We start from the raw sequence: 23,413 nt of genomic DNA on the forward strand, positions 1-23,413 counted from the left end.
AGTCAGTTTGTCTCACAATACTAACAAACAACAGAGTTCATGAAACCATGAGCAGATAAGCAATTCTAGCATGCAGCTCCCAAGGGAGTGGTACATCACAGCCCTCTTTCTCGGGTGGCAGCACCAAGGAGACCTTGTGCTTGTCATTTTTCCCTTCTCATGTCACAGGATTTGCTCGGAGCAAGTGATTCTTTCCGTTCAGCCCAACTGGTCACTGCACTGATCTAGGATGTGTGTAAACTTTGCCTCTTGGAAGAAAATCAGTTTACATTTCAATGCTTTTAAGTGTGTGTCGGTTAGGAACCACATCACTGCAGTAGGATTATATGAGCAGAAAGTTGAAATAAAAGGAATTTTGGAATAGATACATGATGGTGCACAAAGAGGGAAATTTCCAGGTCATGGGAATGACCAGAACAGTGAAAATATACAGCTGAGGCTTATCAGCATGTTTGCCTCAGTTAATTATTAAGGCAAGAACTGAACCTTTCTCATGTCTTTGCTGGGAAGCCTCTTTCAAAGAAAGTTTGATAATAATCCAGGGAGCAATTTCTGAGAAGGAGACAGTCAGACAGGAGAGTATTTTCCTACAACTGGGTCATCTTTCAGAGATCTATTTTCTTAAGCATTGGTAACCCAAACAAAGGTTAATTTAGACCTCACAGAACCCACAGGAATAGATTGAACTGAAGAGAGGGGTTTGTCCCCTGCAGTAAATTACGTTGCTAGAAGACATTGAATTGTCTTGGAAAATGTTGCTATTTTGACATCAATGCCTCAAAATTCTGGAAAATGAGGAGCAACTGCATTCCTTGCTAACAGATGCTGGCTCCGTTTTCTTCAATTCACAGAAATTTCTCCAAATCACATTAAAAATAGTTTTGAGGGTGTATTATAACGAAACCGAGTGCTTTCGAAAGTGCAGAAGATGTTTGGCCACCGAGGCTCTGGGCTGGGAGCGGTCAGCAGCGCGGGGTGCTCGCTCGAGAGGCAGCCGGAGCCTTTGCAAGGTGCTGAGCAGCCCCGGCCGCACGAAGGGCATGCCGTGCCCCGACACGTCCTGCCTTTGGGGTTTCTGGCTCTGCACACTTGTTCCTTTCTGCCGCATCATTTCAGAAATCGCTTCTGGCGGGGGCGATCACCATTCTCGTTTGTACATCGTGCCCTCTGCTGGGAAAGCAGCGGCTTAAGCCAGGCAAAAAGAAAATCCTCCTGGTTTGCTCTGGCAGATGCTGCGGCACAGGGCGATGCTGGGAGGAGGCAGCGAGTCACGGCCAGCTCCAGACCTGGTCCCACGATGGCACCTTTCACCTGCCACACGATGCTCATTTATTCAGATGCCGTTCGGGGAGCTCTCCCTTGCCCGCTGCGACTGTGCCAAATAAATCCCGCCGGGGCTGATTATCCACCCCCTTGCCCCAAGGATTCTTTGAGTTGGGGCAAGCAATTACGTGGCTATACAGCCAATGCTGAAGAATAAATCTGTCCCTCTTAGGTTGTGGTAGATAAACACTGATACTCCTGGAAATTAATACATAATGTGGCTAGATAGATAGATAGATAGTTTGGTCTAAGACCACTCCTTTTTTTTAAACTTTTAGCCCAAATGTCCGTTTGTTGTCTGCTGCTTGCATTTGCATTCTGACTTTTGGTATTTGTGAGTGTTACTTCCAGTTCGCTGAGAATGAAAGCAGAAGCTGAAAAATAGCACATCTTTCTTGGTTGCACACAGTGACCAGTTCCGGCCGTGACCAGAACATGCTTGTGCCCTCGGAGATCACGAAGCCTTTTGCTGTCGCGAGAAGCCAGACCTGTTACAGAGCGGGGCTCCCAGTGCCATTTCTAAGACGCTGTAGAGGCGCTGATCCCCTCACCCTGCTGAGCCTGTGCTCACGTAGCTGGGGTACCACGTTTGCCTGGTCATAAAGAACAAAACTGATCCGTGCAGAGGGTAGATTTTCAAAAAATGAGACGTATCTGTGCTCAGAACATATTTTAAAAAATCCTTGAGCATCCAGTCCACCACCAATAAGCCACTACAGGAGAAACCAGTAAGACCAGTAGGCTTTGATTCGCTGTCGACAGCTGAATGATGGTGCGGGGTTGCAGTGTTACCCCACTGCGGGGTGGGTGCAGGCGGGAGGGATGCTGTGAGCGCTCTGCAGCTGCTCCAGCGCGAGCTCGGCGGAGCAGCACCCCCAGCCCGGGGCAGCACCGTCGCATGGAAGCAGCTGAGAGGTGCTCTGCGAGCCGTGCTGCTCGGCTGGGCAGCAGAAACCACCGGCAGAGTCTTTCAGATTCACAAGTTAAACACACTGAAATGCAGGGAAAAACACTTCCTCTCTTGTGTTGCCACCAGGTTTGGCAATCCTGTCTGATCGTGGGTAAATGGGGAGAAGTATTATAGCTGTCTCCTAAAGCCCTCCAAAACAAACGAGCAACAAACCACAGCGATTCATTGCGTTTCGTTCAGACGCGACAGCACCGCCACTATAACCCCAAGGGGAAATGGGGAAGGACAATGAGTCACCTACAGCTTTTATAGAAGAAAGGGGGTTTTTTTCAAGCAAAGTGTTAGAAACTTGCTTCTTAAAACCTGCATTTTATACAACTCCCATGATTTAATACTTGGAGAGAGTATTATAAAAGCAAGAGACATTCCATATCCATCCTTTGCAGGGCTCATAAATGCAGCATGTTTTTTGTTTCTCTCTAAATTGTGGTTGTGGTACGGGTAGCAAGAAGGCAACCGGAGAAATGCAACAGCAGCCCATTTTCTACCATTCCCTGCATTTTCTAATTGCTGTGCTCATGTGCCTGACTTGTGGCAGCCCTGTGACCGATGTGTGACACCAGAGGTGACAGCAGGCTCAGGGATGTTGTGGCTCATTAGTTGGTGGACACATGTACAGCGTGCTAGATTAATCCTGTCCAGCTTTGTTTACCCAAGGAAACCGTGCTGGAGCAGCAGCAGGTAGCTCATCTCAAAGCGTAGGTGTGCACGTCCCGGGTCTCAACTCAGAGCGAGTGGGACAGACATAAGTGGTTTGTAGCAGGTTTGTACACCAGGTTTGTGTGAATCCTCTCCCAACGACTCTATGGACAGTCCACACAGGACAACCCGGAGGAGCAGGCGGCTGCTGGTACCCGAGAGTCCTGCACTGCTCTGCAACCCTCTTGCTCAGGATCTGGCTCCTGCCAGGAGCTGCCCATTTGTTGTAACAGCGTGACAAGGTGCTCGCGCCCGAAGATGCCAAGTGATTACTCTGGGTGCAAACAGCGAGCCTGTGCAGGGGTCAGAACGGGGCTCCCGCCTGCACCCCGCAGACCTGCGCTGCGCGTTTGCAAGGGGTGCTGCTGCGAGCAAACCCGTGCGCGATGAGGGTCGCGCAGGCAGGGCACAGCACGTGCAAAGCTCTCTCGGTGACATATGGTTTTCAATTTAACAGGAGCTTACCAGGGTATCAGATGACACCGTGACTTGGAAGTCACCCCACAGCTTGACATTTGCAAGAAAAAGTGCTCGATTCCAGGTGCATGACCCAGCGCTCCCAGCGTCCTGCGCATATATCTTACGATATAATTAGGGGAACACCAGATTGCAGCTACAGATGGGACACCAGGAGGCTGTACGCAGAGTTGAGCAGTGAATTCAGGCTCATGGGATGGGGAAGGACCGTAACCCGTCGGAGCAGAGCGGGGCTGAGCTCTGCTCACTGCTGCTAGCACCAGTCCCCGCCGGCCACCACTCTGCACGGAGGTAACAGCTTCGTACCTCATACAACGGATGACTTAATTTCCTGGTGTTTTGGGATTTGTTTCATGTTTAGCACCGTTTGATCCCGCTTGGTGCAGGCTCAGCCATGCGAGGAAGCAGCTACCCGCTGAGGCGGGAGCCAGCGTGGATGGTCGGGGGGAGGGCAGGCACTGCTGTCCCTGTTAGGGGTTTAGTGAGCGACGCTGCCAACCTCCAGCCATGGTGGCTTTCTCACAGGGGACTTTGTGCTCCCCAGCACCTCAGCAGGTGTAAGCCCTGCGGGCACGTCCGCTTGTTCCCCAAAGACATGAGCTGGAGAATGGGTGTAAACGCCCTCCACATTAACCATGATGTACACGGTTCAGCCAACTCTGTCCTTAAGAATCCTTTTCACTAGGAAACACAGACGATTTCATCTACATAAAAGAAAAATCCTCTCTTCTTTCATGTATTTATTTATAGATACAGTCTGGTAACAGTGGTGTTGGCAACCTGAATCACTAGCCCAAAAGCCTGACCAGCTGAACACGCCACAAAGCAGCTCTGCGGGGACCCCTTGCCCCAGCACAGCCTCCGCAGGACGCTCGCAGCCCCACCACACGCCGAGCCACGCTCCCTCAGCTTAAAGGACCTCCAAGCAAGCCCCGAAACAGAGAAACTGTCGGGAGAATTTCCTTAACATCACCCAATAACTTCTCCAGTTTTACTTTCCTTCGCACCCCGGGGTCAGCCCCAGGACGCCCCAGGAAGAGGTCCCGCGAGTCTCCCGTTTCAGTCGACAGCAATCACGCCGCGACGTATAAACGATGCTGCCGAAAGAGCCCTTGCTGACGTGTCTTCCAGGCTGGCTCTGGGAGGCAGGGGCAGGTTGAGCGGCAGGTCCAGGCATAGCTCTGCCCGAACGAGCTGCACCCCTGCCAGCGCCCGTGCTACGCGGGGCAGGGAAGCTGCGGCTCAGCTCAGCTGCGCTTGCCGGTCCTGCCTGGTAGAGGAGAAAGCAGTTCGGCCACCCCAAGACCCGGCGGCTCAGCACGATCCAGGCTCCTATCCCTATCCCGCATGGCAATGAAAACATATTTTCATCCCAGATAGAAAGTGGGACAATTTTATAATAAATTATGTATTTGCCTTGCCCGCCTGTTTGGCTGAGAGGAATGAGATGTAATTGAGACTGAACTCAAAGCCCTGGGATAATTCCCAACGATGGGAACACTGTGTACTCACTCCTGCCAAATTTCACGTGGTGGTAGAATGTATGTAAAAACAATAAATAGCGTATATGAAATAATAAAATGTTTAAGTCCGTGGTAAACATTTCGCATCCTCACTGCAGTTTACCAGGAAGGAAAGACAGGCGCGGACGCGAGAGCACACGAGCCGAGTCCGGTCAGATGCGGGAGGGTGCTGGTGCCACTCAGCAGGGATGCGCCTGCGAGACAACTCCAACCCCATCAGCACTCTGGGGAGAATGTTTACTGAAAGGGTTTTCACGATCTAAATCCTGCTGGTTGTGTCTGGGCTGCCCTAGTTGACACTCAGCTCCAACGCACGCTCCTTCGCTGGACGTTGCTAAACCGCAGCGATAGCCCTTCGGCAGCTTACGGAGCGCCGGCTTGCTGCGCCTGGGCTGGGACGATTCCCGCTCTCCGGGTGATGCTGTGCTGTCCGAGAGCGTGCAAAGGAGCCGCTGCAGCAGTGTCGATGGGGCTGTTCCGCAGGATTGGCGTTTACCGACGATTTAACCCACGGCATCCATCCACGGAGGGACGCAGCCCGGCAGTTGGCAAAGGCGAGCCCATCTCCGTTTGCTGAAGCAGCACACAAATGTTTTATAATATTTAAAACTGGAGATGTGACACGCTGTACATTTCGATTCCTGTTTTTTCTCTCCCTCTGATCTCCGTGTTTTCCTGAAATTAGGTGGGACAGGCACCCAAAACAGTAGCATCTGTTTCTCCTTCCAATGTCAGCAGTGTAAATAAAATATATTTGTGATGTTTTGATTTCATAAACATATTGCTTTTGGCTTTTCTTTGAGTATGCTGCGGAGCTTTGCTGCGGAGCTGGACGGGCTGATTAGCGTGGCTCTGATCTGTCGCCAGGCCCACAGAAGGCTGTTTACAGAGCCGGGCAACCATCGGGAAGTGTGGGACCCTGCCTGGCCTTTACAGGAGCTGTGCTTTACCCCGACCCTTGCTGAAACAGCTCCCTTAACAGCAGCTGCTGAAGGGGCGATGTACCTCGCAGGGGGCTGGGGGTGCCGGCACCCCGTGGTCGGCCGCCACAGGCCGTCCATCGCCTTTCCATCCTGCTCCAACCTCAGTCGCGGCTGGCTGCCTCCGCCGACACGCTCGCCAGCTAAAATCGCTCTTGTTGCCACGGTGGGGAGCCAGCATCCTTCTGGAAAGGGCTGTTTGTCTGTCCGGCTGCCAGCCTGCACAGGCGAGTTCCCCAGAGCGGGCTCAATCCTTCCTGCCCTTTAGAAATGTCTACCCAGCGCTCCGGCTGCGAGGGGCACTCACCCCCTGCCTGCTCCGAGCCCTGGGGCTCATTTGGGGCAGAGTAACCAAGCACCTCGGTGTTTTAAAACTCAGACCAGATGCATAACCAGAAGAGGTAGCGTATGACTATTTAAATCTGATTTTAGCCAATTTCTTTTTTTTTTCTTTCTTTTTTTCTTTCTTTTTTTTTCTTTTTTTTTTTTTTTTAATAGTGGCGTAAGAATATTTATTCACTGCAACTTTACTGGGGTGAGCAATGCTAACCAGCCTGCTTCTCCCAAAAAGGATTTTTCATGAGACGTGCTGTGGCCTTGAGAACCCAGAAAGCACGCATTTTCCTTGTAAACACAGCAGCACAGTGGTTTGCTGGAATTTACCCCAGAACAGAAAAAAACCCCCTCAGGTTAAGAGGTCACACTATAAGCAGATACTTTACCATAGTTTACATTTTCAGATCTAAGAACACGCATAAACACACCAGATTTTCCTTTGCCTACTAAAGAAAAACGGTGGATGGGAATCCAGGCAGACACCGACCTCAGCGCTGCTCCGCTGCAGGGCTGGTTTGGGGACCTCCAGGGCTTGCAGACCCGGATCCCACCTGGCCCCAGTTCTGCTCCGTATTTCTCTCCTTGAAACCCCCTCTGCCTTTTAGCCACCAGACAGAGCCATGACCTGGCAGCTTTTTTCCAACCTCCTTTCCGTATGACGGGCCGTTTGCCCGGGTAGCCCCGAGGAAGGTGACGAGGAGGAGGGGATGCAAACCCCTCCAGGCTGGCGGGGTCGGTTATACTTCAGAATACCCCACCCGAGTGTGGGACTGCCTTCTGCCTAATAAAAGTCAGTCATGGGACTTAGTGGCTACCCTCACTGTTGATCACCTAGGTGAGAAAATGCAGATTTGCCTGTTCTGTGGCTGGTTCAAGACGCAAGAGAAGCTCAGCCACAGAAATACAGAGATACTGTAGCGTGAAGGGATGTTATTCAAAGGGCAAGCTTTGTTCAGGGAGATAAACAACAAAGAATGGGGAAAACATCAGAAAAAAGAAGAGGGATTTTCTGAGAAGAAAAGGGGCTTTTCTCTGAGGAGGCTGTAGCGAGTATCAGAGGAAGGAGGCATCACTGTCGTGGCCCGTTCGGCTCGTGGAGCTGCTGACCTTCAATCCAGGCAAAACTTCGCTTCTTGCTGAGGCCAAAAGTTGCATTTGCCTTTTGAGAAATGCCCCAGAGCTGGGGCCTCCTTCATCCAAAAGCAACAACGCCGTGTTTATCGGGGAGGAGGAGAGATGGGAAGAGGATTGCCGGCTGAAACTGGTATGGAATAACTGCTTAACCACGGCTCCCCCCGCACGCGCAAACCTCGTAATCGCAGCTGGGGAAAGCAGAGGTGCCAAGACCCGCCGTCGCAGGGCAGCGGTGATGCTCAGCAGCGTTTTCATGCCAACGGATGACAAAAGCTGAAGAATCGGCTATTTCTGACATTATGGCTAGATGCTTAACCAGAAGAAACCGCTCACCCGGGAAGCCCGATGCTCTGGAGACGGATCCTGGGCTAAAAGGCTGAACCATGGCTTGAGTCCTAATAGCCCCAAGTAAAGAAGGGAGAGGTCGGAGGCTGGGAAAGGAGTTTCAAAGCCGTCAGGTAGAAAGGTGGGAAAAGATCTCAATTTGGAACTACAGAATGGGCTCGGCCCATTTCAGATTCCTGAGAAATTTAAAGCTCATCTTGCTATTTTTTCCCCATCTTCCTTTATGCGGAAGGCAGTTGACATTACTCCTTTATTTATTTGTGTGTAAAATATGCAACAGCTTATTTTAAAATGATTTTTGAATTCAATTAGCTGCCCGTTTCATTGACAAGACAGGAGACACATAAAGCAGCTGAAAGAAGAAAGGCATTTTTGAATACCTACATGGATAAAGAGCAGAGATGAAAAGCAGATGTTGGAGGCAGCTGTGTAAAACAAATATTGAGTAGGCCAGAAGAGAGATCATAGAGAAATAACATCCTTGGTGATACGCTTCTCGAGCACCATCTCTGCATTGCTGTTGGTAGCAGCCAGGTTTTTAGCTAGCCAGGTCTGCAGACACCACCTTTTGTCTCCCGACTAAAGCTGTGCCAGTTTGTAGCCGCGCCGATACCCCCAAACCGCAGAGAGCACCGAAGAGGCATCGCTCCCGCCTGCCCCGGGGCTGGGTGAGGGCTCCACGCAACCATCTGCCAAACCTCGTGAGCCTCAGCATCTCCTCCACGTTATTTACTGGTTGTAGGAATACATGCTTAGAAATGTTGATCCTTGCTGTAAGATAACATCTAAGCAGCCAAAACACGCTGCCTCCAAACGAACACGGTCACATATAAACTCACCAGGTAAATGCATTTGGAACAGCTAAAGCTGTGAGGTTAAAAAGGTTAAGCCTGTATCTTTTTCCCCCAAGAATCTTAATTTCCATCTTTAGAAATCATTTCCAAACTACAGAAGGAGCATCTGAAAAGCAAAGGGCAACGCTTCCCGCTTCAGTGCCGGAACAAACACACACACAGTTTGTGGTGCGGCAGCTAAGCACCCTTGTACGCGGGCTGCCTCCGTACGGCCCACGCGCTGCCTGGCTTCAGAAACTGGGCTCAACGGAGAGCAATCACACACAAACGTCTAAGCTGCCCTACTTCGCCAGAAGGACTCGTCTCCCCTCACTCCATGGGATGTGCTTACTTGAATTATGGTCTACCTGAATTTTCATTAAGAGCAAGGAAATGAAAGATTAAATTAATCACAACTTCTACTCTCCCCTTCCCTTAAAGAGGGGAAAAAGAAACAAAGGGCAGGGGGAAAGGATTAACTAGTTGCAAAATAGAAGTTCTTTGTTTCCTCTACAAAGTAAAATGCCTTTCATAATCTTTTTCATTAAATCCTTCAAGATCATTGCTGTCACTAATTAAATTACGGACAGACATCTCCACGCAGCCCTTCCCTTCCCACTGTCGGAGGTCACCTGGGTGGCGTGTCCCCTGCAGATGTCAGGACCACGCCGCGTCCTGCTGCAAGGCCACCGGTACCTGCCCTTCCCTCGCTGGTGCGGCGGCGAGCAGGAGCTTCCACGCCAGCACACGTCACCCCCACGGCCAGCCGCCGATGAGCACGGGGCACGTTACCCGCTGAACCCCAGCCCAGACGCTTACGGGAACCTCAGGGAAACGAACACCAGCCTGGCCCACAGGTTTGTAACAGGGATAAACGCCCAATTCTTTCCAGACACTTTGGAGTATCGGTGTCAATCAAGTGCAGAAATCAAAGTTAGGGCTTTGAAGGAAATAAAAATTACTGTGTTTCAGACGGTCAAGTACAGGTTCATCTGTTTTCTGGCTAATAATGCTCGCTTGTTCTGACAAAAGGAAGACAAATGCCTAATCTGTTCATAATCCAACTGCAGAAAATTCTGTTTACTTCTTTGTCCAAGCGAATAAGAGTTCACAACCAGGCAAACAACACGTTAGTTACTTGAACATTTTTGGTCAATCTCCATATACAGTGCAGCCTCGGAACCGGCCTGGTACAAGCTCTTTCCCTGCTGTGTATCTGCCAGCCTCATTTAAGCCCCCACAACTCCTTCCGTAAGGAAAGCGATGGTGAAAAGCGCGTCACAGAAAGGGCTGGACTCCTTTGTTTCCCGTATAAAACTGAGAAAACAGAAAACCAAGCTGTATGGCAAGATCGAGGCTTGCTCATGTTTTCCGCTGTAGATCAAGGCTTGACCCAAACTGCCGAGGAGTTCTCCCACTGCCTTGAATAAGCTCTCACTGCAAATCGATGTGCCACGCTTGGGAACTGAAGAGAGGAAAAAGTCACTTTCCTTTCCATTTGGCCATTTTGCCTTCCCCAGCCCCGCGGATGTTCCTGGAGAGAGTGCTCCAGCACTGACAGCACGAGCGGCAATCAAGCCTTCCCGCTGCATGCGATTGCTCCATCCAGGTATTTCTAAGGACTGCAGATGGTTTCAGCCCAAATTTAATACCAAATGCAGAAATTAGATCTCTTTTCCCCAATAAATAAAAGCTATAATAATTTCAGTACAGGATATCGCAAAGATCTGGTGATTAAACACAACATGAGACTCTTTGTCCTACTCAAGACAATATAAAACTTTACTCAAGTTCCTGAGTTACAAAACTGCTTGTCATGGTAGGTTTCTCTCTGACACAAATGTTGAAGATGCCACATTTCATTGTCTGCAGTAATTCTCCAAGGAGAGAAATTCAGGCAATGAAAATAGTTTGGCATTTAACCAACTATTTAAAATATTTAACAATGACCTTGAGGATTATAGAAGGATCCATTTAAAGCCCTAGTTTAGGAGAAAAAAAAAAAAAAAGACAAAAATATGTTTCCTTGAAGAATCTGATACTAATGCATGTTTACTGCAAAGTTTCTCTCAGATACGCTCTGTACACAATGAAAATGGGCTTAAATACAAAGGAAAAGGAAACAAGTTGAACTCCTTGTCTTAGACTTACTCTGTGACCCTGCCTGTATTTGGAAATTAATTTAATTTCCAGGATATCTGATCATTTAATTCCAAAAAGTCAAAAAGTTGCTCAGAGCAAGGAGAGTGACCAGGTCTTTTGCTGAAACTTAAGTGGATTTTTTTTTTTAAATTTACGAAAAGGATATTTGTATATACGGTCATTGCACTTATGGCAGGTCCAGCTGGCAGAGTACATGGGCCATGGAGCTGCCTTAGACAGGACCACCCAAGGCAAAGCTCCCAACTGTCCCCAAGTGAATATGCCAAAGGCATCGGCTTCTGCACCTTCTGGGCAAGGGCAGGTCACATGGAGAAGCCCAAAGGACGAGACTGGAGCTCTCTGCCACCGACAATGTGCTCTCGGGGAGCTCCAGCAGCGCAGGACCTGGGCAGGACGTTAGGGGAATATATATGCACGTATCAAGTCTCATTTATCTCATTTATAAGTCTTATTTATGGTTTCCCACCCACAGAGGGGCTTTATTTGGCCAAGAGGAGCAGAAGGCTCCTTCACCAGCTAGTTAAACTGGGCAGCACGGGGCCACCCAGGTGGGGAGGGAGATGGGGAAGAGAGATCACGTCACTCGGGGTCCCTGTTCTCCGGGCTTTGGGCACAGACGGTTCAGGCTGGTGCTTTCCCCATCACCGTGCCTTCCTGCTGCTAACCCATACCTGCTTCTACTTTATATTTTCCATGTGCATCTCTTTGCCACCTATTGTTGTTTCGAAACATAAGTGCAACTTCAGCACACATTTTAAGGCTTATTTGGTACAAAGATTTTAATTTAATAGGTGTGTAGTGACCTGCATGCCGCTCTAATAGGTTGCCAATGTGCTAAAACTGTTGCTTTCCTCTTCTGGCAACCTGAAAAACAACCCCTGGAGCACCAGGTGTTGCTCTGTGTTTCTTGAGCATGGTTTTGTGGTCCAACAGACAGGAAGAGGAGCTGTTTGGTGGGGAGATCCTATTTGTCCTTACAGACCAGCGTAGCTGGCTACTTAACGTGTGGCTCTCTGTAATGCTGTGAAGCTGTGCGACTTCTTTTTCCCATATTATGGGACCTGCAAGGTTTCCTTGTATTTCTTAGCAGGTGTAGCCCCAGAGAAAGAACTCACATGGAGGCCCTGGGGAAGCAGCGAGCAGATGTGCTTTGGGTCCAACTGCAAAGAAATGTGGTTGTACCAACTCAGAAAGCTCAGAACAGGGTAAGAGGACAGATGTGATGGCCCGTGGTACTCGAGGTCAGATAGGTATGTTGAGGTCCTCCATGCTTTAACCTCTGCTAGTGCTTGTCTGCCTTCTTAGGGACTTACAGACTACTGTCAGCTGCTTACCCATGTCCCAAAAGCACAGAAATTAGCACGGAATTCATAACCATCTCGGTTTTGCCAGCATAAGACTGTTTGCTTCAGTCTATGCATCTAGTTTTGGTCATGGCTTTTCACATTTGGTGGATCTTCCCCAGCTCCCAGTTGCTCAGTGATGCTCTTCCCATAGGCTAACAGAGGGATTTGGGAAATGCCAAAAAGCTTCCAGACTTCCAGCCACAAGCCACAGAGATAAACCAAACCATCGAAGCCATAGTACATTTTCCACTAAATGCCATTGTACACCACAGCATTTCAGCTCCACTTGCAGGAGCAACCTGCTTCAGCAGAACCTACGTTATCCATGCTGCTACTCAAGCACTACTCAAGCTTGCATCCACGCTTAGTTTTCATAGACCTAGAACCAACCTTCCTCCCACATACAGCATAAACCTAGCAGGTTTTTCCCCCAAAATAGTCTTTTTTAGGGGGAAAAAAAGAAAATCCTAAAACCAAGAACATTTTTTTTATTATCTTGTACCTCTTAGGAGGCTGTAGGAAACCATGTCATGGATCAACACTTCAAAGTATTATTCAAACAAAGATCAAAACAAGCACTCCGAATCTAAAGAGCACATAGAAAGTTATGCAAACAAAGCCCCGGGAGATCCAGCAATGTCACCAGACTTCGCAGGGCCTCCTAAGCCACAGTGTGCCTTAGCAGACAGAAGCGTTTTGTGTAAGTTTGGTCAAAAAGACCTATCGAGGGAAAAGGCACGCAGAAAGTAATCAGGGCAAGAGTCAGCCAGGCAGCAAGCGGCTCGTCCATGACCTCTGGAACTGGCCCTGTCGTAAAACCCGGATTTGTTCGGTTTTGTGCGACCCGCGCAGAGACGGGAGGAATTAGGGACCTGCACCTGAGCTCCTGTTCACAGCAAGGCTGCTCGTGGTGAGAGCAATACGGCCCTTTGCTTTGCGATTCAAGACTAGAAACCTGGGTGAAATTCACCTGCGCGCCTCAATTTTCATAAAATGTATACATGCTATGCATTTATCTTCTGCAACATTTGCGTTATTTTTTAAGTCACTCAGTGTGTTAAATGGTTAGTATTGTCGATAACACAGCTTTAAAACAATTTTTTGGATAACTTTGTGAACTGGTTGCCAGCTGGAGTGAATGTGGAACCTAGATCCAACTTTCTATTAAATGTTTTTCAAAGAAAACAAGATCTCTTTAGGGATATGGAAAGTTTTTCTAAGATTTTAATGGATTTTCCCCTCTATCCTCAGTTTTGGCATCTGACATAGATACATCCAGACTTGCTGATGGATGGCAGAATGGCAGGGTCATGGGGGACATGTTGAAGAGAAAACCTGCCCCAGCAGCTGTCAGGCATCGCTGTTAAAGGAGGAGAAGAGAAGCAAAGACCGTATCTGTATAGCACAGGCAAAGAACTAGCTTATCTTGACTATTAAGGCCACAAATTTAAAAAAAAAAAAAAAAAAAAAAAAGCATTACCAGAAAAAAATAAGTGATCCCCTCCAACAGTGAGCTCAGCGTAACGCTGCAGGGGCCCGGGGAGAGCGCGGGGAGGAGCCGGGAGCTATCGCCGCAAAGTCCCGCGTCTGTGAAATGCCAAACACGTCCACCTCGTACTTGGAAGATAAAGCACATGGTGAGGATTGCACAAACAACAAGAAGCAGTCGCACGAGGTTGCGTTAATCACTTACATGTGCCTGTTATTAGTTAAAAAGGCTAAAAGGAAGGGAAAGATCAAGTGAAACTAGACTTCGTTTCATACTTTTCAGCCACAACAGTATAGATATTTTTTAAATCCTGAGTGCATGAGCTGTGCTCTCACGTGCTCAGGCCCCTCGCCGTGGGGGTGGTAAGCATCCTCGTGCTGGCGAAACCCTGCGTGAAACCCTCCCCAGCCCCGGAGCACATTCACGGAGTAAAGAAAGCTGGGGTGAGACCTGCAGCCACCCAAGCTATGTGAGTTTTCTGCACCCAGAAAGTTGTCCCTTGTCCCAGACAACCTGTTGCGCTCGGGCACGGCTCTGCCCGTACCCGTAGGGACAGGCGCTGCAGCACGGTCCGCAGCATCCTTCATTACAAAAGTCACCGAGGCAGCAGTAACGCAGAGTAAGACTTCACCGGACACCAAGACAACAGCAACCGACTGGGAACAATTCCGTGAGGCAAAACTGCATCGTCGGTGGTTTTCAGTGCAGTCCCTGCAGTGTGACTGTGCAAGTGCGAGGCGATGCTCACTTCGAGCTGGTCCAGCACCGTAGCCCTTTAGGAAAATGTACCGCCCAGAAAGCAAACAGAGAGCGTTCGGCGTTAGCTGCAGCTGCTCTGTCGGCTATGGGAAGCGTTTTATGGGTCTGCCTAAATATTTAGGTTTCTGCTCCCTTGCATATTTCCATCAGCCTTCTAGTCATCTTGTAAAAATAGAAATTCCTCTTTTAAGGAGATAATTAACTAACCCTGAGCATCTGCGAGGAATTAAGCACGGCAGAAGACACTGAACCCGGCAGCGCTCATAGCCAGATGCATAACATTACTGTTTCCTACCGAGGTCTTTCCTCGACATTAGGCAAAAAAAAAAGGGTAAATGAAGACATAAATCAGGCAGCATCCATTCGCTCTTTTCAGATATAATTTTAACGTGAAGCACGCCTTGTGCAGTCTGACTTGTCCGAGCAGAGTTGAGCAATGCCCGAGATGTTTTTTCCAGGGGGTTGGAGCGGCTCCGTGCTTTGGGAGCGCTTGTCGAGGAGCGGGGCACGAGCAGCGCACGCCGGAGCAGCTGAGCGGGCTGCGACCGCAGCGCCTGCACAGCCTCCGTCCCTGCCAGCTCGGCGGGGAGATGCGTCGGGATTTCACCCCACGTACGGCTACACGTCTTGCTGCACAGCCCAAGCGCAGCCCCTGACCGCTGTCCTGGACGTGTCCTATAGCCCGTAAGCAAAAATGTTCATCAAAGAGATGATAAAATCAGACGAAGGGACACGCTGCCCGGGGCCATCTGTTACAGCGGGTTGGAGGAGCACCGAGGGGCAGGAACCACTGTCTGATGGCTGAATAACTTCCAGTGCAAGGGCGATTTGGGTAAGCTCGTTCGCTTTATCTGTACCTTCTCCTCCACTGTTAGGCAACTGGTTCCCATTACTGACAGGCAGAGAAATGAGCCAGTGATCGCCCGGAGTACCAGATATTGCAGATAGGAAGCAACTTATCGGGAGGCGATCTGGGAAAAAAGGTTTCGTATTGAAAGCTGCCCATGGCGACAGCTGGGAGGCTGACGGCTTGCCACGAGCAGCTTCTCCAAATCAAGACGTCAAAGAATCTGGCTGGTTTGTTTGCTCTGGCTTGCAAGAGAAATAATTCACGTTATTTCAGGTAACAATCTGTTGTGGCAGCACTGCACGGGGTGCTCGTATACTTATTTTTTGTAGGGGGAGATAAGTCTTTGAGAGCAAGCTATATGTGTGCATTAAAGAAGAGAAGCCTCTAAGCTAAAATTGCAAGAATAGTTAACGAGTTACACAACCACAGCTCACTTTTCAGTATTATATGAAAAGCAGAAGGAGAACACATTTGCAGTGACCCTCAGAGACGGAATTTGGCAAAGTACTAAATGCTCTTGGTGAAATAAAACAGTTGGGGGAAAGACATGCCCTGCGATCCTTTTGCTCATGATATCAAGTATAACATTCAACGGTCTTCAGAGACTGAAAACTCCTCTGCTGCTTTTGGATTAAAATGAATTGATTCAACTGTAAATTAACAGCAGATGACTTGTGGGAATGTTTATTCCCATATTTACAGTTTTGGGCTATTTTTCATTCTTCAAAAGCGTTAGAGCAGAAGGCAGCTTGGGCAGGGCTCACCTGGAGCTCCAGGTAGGCAGCAAGAGCCACCAGTACCGGTAGCCAGTCTTGGCCATCGCTTGGCAATACCACTTCAGCCCCCTCCTCCCCAAATATATAAGTGCAAGCTTAAAACTAAGCAGATGCTTAACTTCTGTAATGGGCTGGGGTATGATTGAACACGTGCTGAAATGTTTTGCTGACTCAGAGCCCGAGCCCTGCGCTGACAGAGAACGGGTATTTATAAAGCGCAGGTGAGCCCCAACCGCAGCTGAAACAGCACTTCATAAAAACGCGGCCGAGGAGGCAGCTGCCGACAGAGCGGCAAGAGCTCCTCGGCTTGGGGTAAAGGAGCAAGGGCCGCATCCTGCTCACGTGCACGCTGCTGCAAATCTCTAGGGCCAGCTTCGCCGTGGATGTAAACAGGCACAGCTCTGAACGCAGGCTACGCGCATCCGCTTAAGCAAGCTGTACTTTTAATCAGCTGGTTTCAAAGGTCTGCGCCACTGAGAGCTGGAATGAAAGCACGAAACTGCTGTTAGGAAAAGACTCCTCATTCTCTCAGCTTCTGACAAATCAGCCCCGCTCTGCCTGTGTCAAGTGAACAGTAGCTAGAAATAAGATCTCTGTTGAAAGAGGCTCATAGCTGAGCACCAAATGGCCGCTCACAGCTCTGCGGCACGGCCCGCTTCCCTCCCGGCAGCGCTCGGCACTCTGCTGCTCTGGTTTTGCAAACTGCCTGGGCATTTTGGCCGCCTGTTCAGGAAGCCTTAGTGCCAGAAACCAAATACTGCCCTCCTCCTCCTCTCTCCAAAATTTGTCAGTTTTGTTTTGCATTAGCAATCTTAAATCACAAAGCAATCTTAAATCAAAAGCTAATTTAAAAAATAAAAAAAATAGCAAATTAATTATCAGAGCTCCTGATTTAAGCCCCTTGTCCCTGGGCTTGGATTTTCCTTGGAATGGGGCAGAGCAGGGCTGTGCCATGCCATCACCTGCTGGCTCAGTCATTCCCAATTTCCCCGTGTATTTGCAGACCTGCACCTGCCCGAGCCCATCTCAGGCCAGGGTGACTCCCGGTCCCTGCAGTGTCAGGCTTAGGGATGCTCCCTCGGTGCTGAGGTTACACCTGGCTTCAGCCCTTCATATGCAAACTCCTGCTTGACCTTGTCTACAGACTAAAATAAAAGGGTAAAACTCCACAGCCAGCTCTGCAGGGAGGATTACACATTCATTTCATCCGCCTTTCGTAGTAGCTGAAAGTTCCACACTTCCAAGAAAGAGTGGGTGGCATCTCCCTTTCCTTCCCCTGGCCCCAGCAACGTGGAATTTTACCTGAGCATCAACACGACATTGCGGGCCCAAGCTGACTTTTTCTCAGGCAACAACAGTTTACCAGATGCAAAGCAGTTCGCATCACATCCACTGCCCCTCTCAGCTGCCCCGCGGGATGGCTGCCTGCCCCATAGCTCTTCATTCGCAGGCTCTACGCTGCTCGTTGCGGAGCTGAGACAGCCGGGCACGTTCACCATCTAGCTGGTAAGTGAGGCTTGAATTGGCACAGAGAACTTATTTTTACAAATGCACCTGTGGGCTGTGGCTGGTTGACAAATGCTGATATCTCGGACACTGGTTGAGGACGGGCAGTACAGGTAAAACTATTCTCTCTCTCCTGTGTGTTTGGAGCGGCTGCCTTATCTGACCACACGGTTTTTGCTCTCTGCCCTCAGCGCCGCTGCTGTAAAAGCAACAAGAAGCAAACCAGAAATAGGTAACGCTCTTCGTGGTAACATCCAGCCAACTCCGGGAATCCGGGCGTCTGCGGGTCTGCAAGAGTGAACTGATCTGCACTACGTGACCTGGGTTTCCGTGCAAATTCAAATGGTGCCTGCAGCTCAGCCCGCTGGGCTCCGTGCAGGGACACCTGAGCTGAACAAAGTCCCTCAGTCCCAGGAACAGTGCAGGGCTGTCAGCAGGCCGGTCCTCCCCGGCTGGCAGGCTTCGTTTCTCAGCAGAGTTAATTAGCACAGGATGAGCTGCCTCTTCAGCAGTAGCCCAAATCTCTGCACAGCACTACCTTGTAATATAGGCGCACGCTGACAGATCCAGCCCACCCCCCAGCAGTAGAAGTAGGTATATCTGGAGTATTTCTTTCTAATGCAAGGCCACGTTTGCAAATGCAAACGCACACCAAACCGCTAGGAAGACATCCCACAAACACTCGTGGAGATGTTTAAAAGGTTCATCACGTTTTGGGGCACCACTCTGACAAGAGAGCTGACCTTCAGGTGCTGAGCACCCGCTTTCTGAAAATCAGGTCTCCGCAGCACTCACAATCTCCTGTTGACCATCCCAAGTACCGATTCCGGGTACTCAACCACTCAAACCCCAAACCCACACAACTGAACGGACCCTGACGCTGCTGCTTCTGCCTTACTCGTAAGAGGGAGGCAATCAGGCAGAGGAACACAAAATATCAGGTTACTCATTTTATCTCCTTAGAGGCAGGCGGAACACAGACTTTACTGTCGCAGAGAAAGCAGCAAGAATAGCATCCTAAAAACATCATCCCGGCTGGATCCTTCATTTGGGGGAATAAGCAGATTCGAAGAAGAGAACAGGAATGTCTGCAGCAGTCCTCTGTGGGAGATGATATTTGCTGCCTCCAGTGCTGAGGAGTTAATCAGCAAAAGCAACAAGGGAAAGGCACTTCTCGGATGAGTTTCTCTAATACTGAAAGGGAGAAAAATAATGGCTTTTATGGTTTGGTGTTTTGGGGTTTTTTTAGCAGTGGTCATTAAAGCCTCCTCAGGGAATTCCCCCGAGACAACAAAGCGATGCTTCACACTGTTCTAGCAGAGCTAAACACAGGGAGCTGCGGCTCCTCTCGGGCAGTTGGATTAGATGATCGTGTTAGGTCCCTTCCAAAGGAAATATTCTATTCTATTCTATTCTATTCTATTCTATTCTATTCTATTCTATTCTATCCTATTCTATTCTATCCTATTCCTCTCGCGTGCTCAGCTATGGGAGGAGGCTGGCGGGGGGTGGTTAAGACAGCCCGAAACTCGGTGGGTGGGAACTCCCTGCAGCTCTTCTATGAACTTTCTGCCCTGCAGAATATCCCGTTCTGAATCACGAGCGCGGGTTTCTTTATGACAGAGGTGGCTACGTCTTCAATACATAGGAAATGGGGTTTATTCTCCAAGTTATCCACAGAACTGCTGTTACCCAAAACACTGATACTGTTGTGAGGCTGTAAGAATGTGTTAAATTATCTGGTTTCCATTAATATAGAGCACCAGGGAAAAGCTCACGAAGAAGTCTAAGTTTACCTGAAAATCAAGCCAAACAAGTTTTTCTCTCCCCTTTTCTGTGTGCTTCTGTAATGGAACGAGTTTGAATCTGGAGGTATCAAAGTCGTAGCAGTTTAAATGTTAAATGTGGACTGAAAAAGCAGAGCTTTTTAAAAGATTTCATTGAACGTTGTTTTTCCTTGTGCAGTCTCCCCACTTGTGCAAATCGCATGTAAGCCTTTTTACAAGCGGTCTATTCATAGTGACACTGGCTACTAGATCTCCCTCTGCTCACAAAGTCGTTGGTCCAGCCCCAGTCCCTCGTCTTCATTAAAGTGTTTGTGTTTGGTGAACATGCTGTGGGCTCCTTTCATCTCTCAGCCTATTTTTAAACGTCGGGTTTAAGCGGTGTGCCTGGGCAGAGGAGCCGCCGCCGCCATCGCCGTGCCCTGCGTGTTCAGAGACCTGCTCAGCTGAGAGCCGGAGCAACCTCAACGCTCAATGTAGTGTCCTTGGTCAAGAGCTCAGAGCATGCTCAGAATCGATGCAGCTCAGGAAATTCTGCCAGGTAGATTAAGAAAAACCCACCCAAGTAAACACAACCGAACGGCGAGCGCTGTGCTGACTGACGGAAAGCTGCGGGACAGACGGAGGAAAGCCAGGGTCCTGCCTGCTCCCCGATCGCGGCATCGGGAGCTTTGGTGAGCAGAGGTTTTGCTGTATCTATATTCCAGGGCTGGTTTTGTGGCACTTAACAGGTTTTTTATATCGTTTGCCCTGGTTTGTGTAGCAGGTTAGCGTAGCATTCCCTTCTGCTTGTTTCCCGGGAGCACCGGCCCCTCCCTGGGGCAGAAGGGACCAGAAACTTCCCTTCTTTCTCCCTTCCCAATTTCAAACCTCCCTTTAGAGAAGTGGGACACAGGCATCATACTCTGTGCTTCTGCCAGACTGAGGACAGTTCTGCCTGCAGCCAGGAAAAGCGGCATTACTTTCTGCCTCTCTGAATTAGAAGCACAGCCGGCTCCCTCCCAGCAGACCAGCGACCGCTTTTCCCCCCGAAGTCGCTTTTGCTGGGTTCTGGCCCTGCTTTCGCACACGCAGCTACGCCAGGCTCTGTGCCAGTTGCTTTTTTTTTGCCCGTGGCTCTCTGGACCAAAAAAAAGACTCGTGCAAGCCCTGCCAGGAGCACAGGGTGAGGTTTTCCAGGCGAGATGCTGGGTCCAGCCAGGCTGCAGGGCAGGCAGAGCCTCGGGCTGTGCCCAATGTTTCCCTGGGGCGAGAGGGATCGTGGAAGTGCTTTATGCCATGTCAAATAGCTCCAGGACTAAACCAAATAGTCGTTTAAGGCAGTATATTATCAGAGACTACCCACATTTCAAATCTCTTTTTCTCTGTACTACAAAGGCAAGTGATAACAGCTCCCAAATTGCATTTTAAAATTTTCTCAGAAACTGTCCCAAGAATCTCTGTTGCTGCCAGTGTTTGAGGAAGCCTTTGAAGACTCAGCCAATTTTTCAAGTTCTGAAACCTGCTGTTTACCAGCCTGTGCACCAAAATGGAGTGGCACCTTGTGGAGAAAACAACATACTCACTGGGTCAAAAAAAGTGCAGATAACCAAAATAGTGGCGTTTCTTAACTTTGGAATGCTCCATTTGCAGTCTAAATTGATAGGACTGCTCCCTCCACACCTGCCTGAGGTTAAGACACTAGGTGGGAAGCAAATTCTAAATAACAGCGTGGGAAATTGTTCTTATTTGTAGAAGCAACTTGTACGAGCCAACAAAATGGTCTCAAAGCCTTGTCTGTGCCAATGCTGCCAAGGCAGTTCTGCAAAACACAAGCATTTTTTACAGTAAACCCTTCCTCATCCTTTCCTGAGGACCTCATTCCATAACTGAAACTCCTTCTGCATGGGCTTTGTAAATCTGATAGTCACGGCTCAAAACACTTAAAATCAGCGTAAGGTGCGTAGAGAACTGTTGATTTGAATCATGAACAGCACAAGTAGTTTCTAGTTGTCCTCACCCAGCGTGTCTAACCCCCAGACACTGCTGTAGATAAAGCCGTACAATCCGCTGGCAGGGCTAAGCGACACAGAGCGAGAAAGGAAGCCTTTGCAAGTTACTACGAGTCTTGTGAACACAAATGCCCACCCGTAAACAACAAGATCCAAGATCCGGTCGTGATGGCTCCAGGATGTGCTCTTTCATTTTGAACACCCTCTATTAAGATTTGTCTAAGCCCTTTTCTGGGGGGCTGACTACGGGGAGCCGTCTGGATGTGTAAAACACTGCTTGTACCTGTTCCCCCCCTGGCCCCAGCAGATTTGGTAGAACCAGTAAATGGAGATTCCTCGCCAGATCCTGCCCCAGCCTGCTGCAGGCGTGCAGGGGGGCTGTGCTGCCCCGGGCGGTGGAAAAGCCTCGCAGTATGCCCAGCTACCCACTGCACGTCAGACGACAGACCGCCTAGTTAAACACGGCAATGACGTCTTGATTAGAAAAAAGAAAACATCAATAAATGTTAAGAGACCAGCAGCTGGTAAATCTATACATAGGAAAACAAATAACCACGAGCTTTGATTGTTCAAGTTCACAGCAGAGATTACTTACCTTGGCAGATACATATTCAAGACATACGGCTTGTAATTCCTTAGCTAGTGCTAAGCAAAACCATGTGTTCTTCTAAAACAAGGGGAAAGTTTAACTCCAACACTGCGCAAAGACAGAGCTATGGTCATAACTTGCGCTCGTAGCAAAACTAAACTGAAAAGGGCCAAGTGAGAGAGGGGAGAAGAGCAAAGACTGAGCAGCAGCAGCTTGGAAGGGAAGGTGGGTTACAGACCCTCGCTGGGGATGGAGAGAAGACATCCACTTGACCACCGATACACCCACGGCAACGTGGGGTGAAGAAGAGGGTATCTAACCACGAATTTCTCCAGCGACGAGAAGTTATGGTGCTTCCCGTGATTTCAGGTGGAGCAGTATCTCAAAAAATGAAGAATTTCAGCGGCTCCTCTCCCCTTCTCTCCTCAGGAAGCGAGCTGTGGCCGCAGGGCTGGCTGCGCACTCCCCCTTCTTCACAGCGAGATGGCTACAGCACCATTTTAACAAACGGAAAGCTCTGTTGCCTATAACGGGGTGCGAGGATAAGAAATACAGGACTCTAAAGTTGGCTTGCTCTCGTGTGACCCTCATGCAACCCAAACCAAGTTTGGGAGTGGGAGCGAAGCTGAGCCTGTGCACTAGGCAAGTTTTCTCCTTCCATCAGATGGCTTTATTGAGATTTTGCCTCCCTCCTTCTCCAGATAAAGGACCATTATTGAAAATGGTTGTAAAGCTGCTGCAGCCACCACTTACCACCCAAAAAGGCCTCAATTCTGGTTCATTTCCCACGGATGGTATTTTTTTGCTGCTGCTGCTGGCTTAGACTGAACTGTCATTTGGCGACACTGTCCTCATTAAAAGATAATGCCGTCAAAAAATAAATAAAAGCACATGAAAAAGAAAGAGATTGGAGACATGCGCAGTGTGTTGAACCCCGTGCTCAGCACCAGCCGGGCCAGCAGCCGCTGCTCTGCCTTGGCAGCAGCTCCCCAAGCGTGGGCACGGTATCAGAGCCGGCAGCTGCCAGAGGCACGTGCAAAGCGCTCCTGCGATTAAAGATGCATCCGTCATCGTTATAAATTAGCAGAAGCCAAGTTTAAGTGTGAAGAGCCAACAAGAAGAAGTTAAAAAAAAAAAAGGCTACAGTTTTCTATCACTCACATTGCAAACAGATGTCCCACCAATACCGGAGTAGGGTACCCCAGCCAAAGAGGTGAAATCATACTTCTCAAGGGACATTTAGAAATAAGTCATTTACTCCGAGGTGAAGCGGAGGACCACGTGCTTGGCAGTCGAGGGCAGCGTGTACTGAAAGGCCGTGTAAGAAAGGGGGGTGATGAGGGATTTGGAAGCAGTTCAGCAGGATTTGAAAGATGGTAGGAGAGGTGGTTTGGGAAAGCTAAAGAAAACAAAAAGAGGGGGAAAACGTTTACACAAGAGGTGTAACAACGACTGGACACAGAAGGGAGAGTCTCTGGCAACTATTTCTGGTCAGATAAATGTTAGCAGGATCAAAGTGGCGCTTAGGGAGGCTCTGCTC

General features: G+C 49.2%; 1 protein-coding gene and 1 long non-coding RNA gene across 5 annotated transcripts in view; one reads left to right on the forward strand and one right to left on the reverse strand.

Annotated features, from left to right (window-relative positions):
- The window catches only part of LOC142603311 (uncharacterized), a 144,527-nt gene that overhangs the window by 32,498 nt on the left and 88,616 nt on the right, over nucleotides 1-23,413 (reverse strand). The gene's annotated exons all lie outside the window — the stretch shown is intronic.
- Nucleotides 14,826-23,413, forward strand: part of LPAR4 (lysophosphatidic acid receptor 4) — a 33,648-nt gene continuing 25,060 nt past the window's right edge. Inside the window, exons 1-2 of one of the 2 annotated variants that reach the window (XR_012837201.1) lie at nucleotides 14,826-15,209; nucleotides 17,352-17,509. The gene's annotated coding sequence lies outside the window, so the exon portion shown is untranslated. The remainder of the gene's footprint in view (nucleotides 15,210-17,351; nucleotides 17,510-23,413) is intronic. The other variant, XM_075763022.1, reaches the window with a different exon arrangement.

Source organism: Balearica regulorum, chromosome 11, assembly GCF_011004875.1.
Source record: "Balearica regulorum gibbericeps isolate bBalReg1 chromosome 11, bBalReg1.pri, whole genome shotgun sequence".
Lineage (NCBI taxonomy): Eukaryota > Metazoa > Chordata > Aves > Gruiformes > Gruidae > Balearica > Balearica regulorum.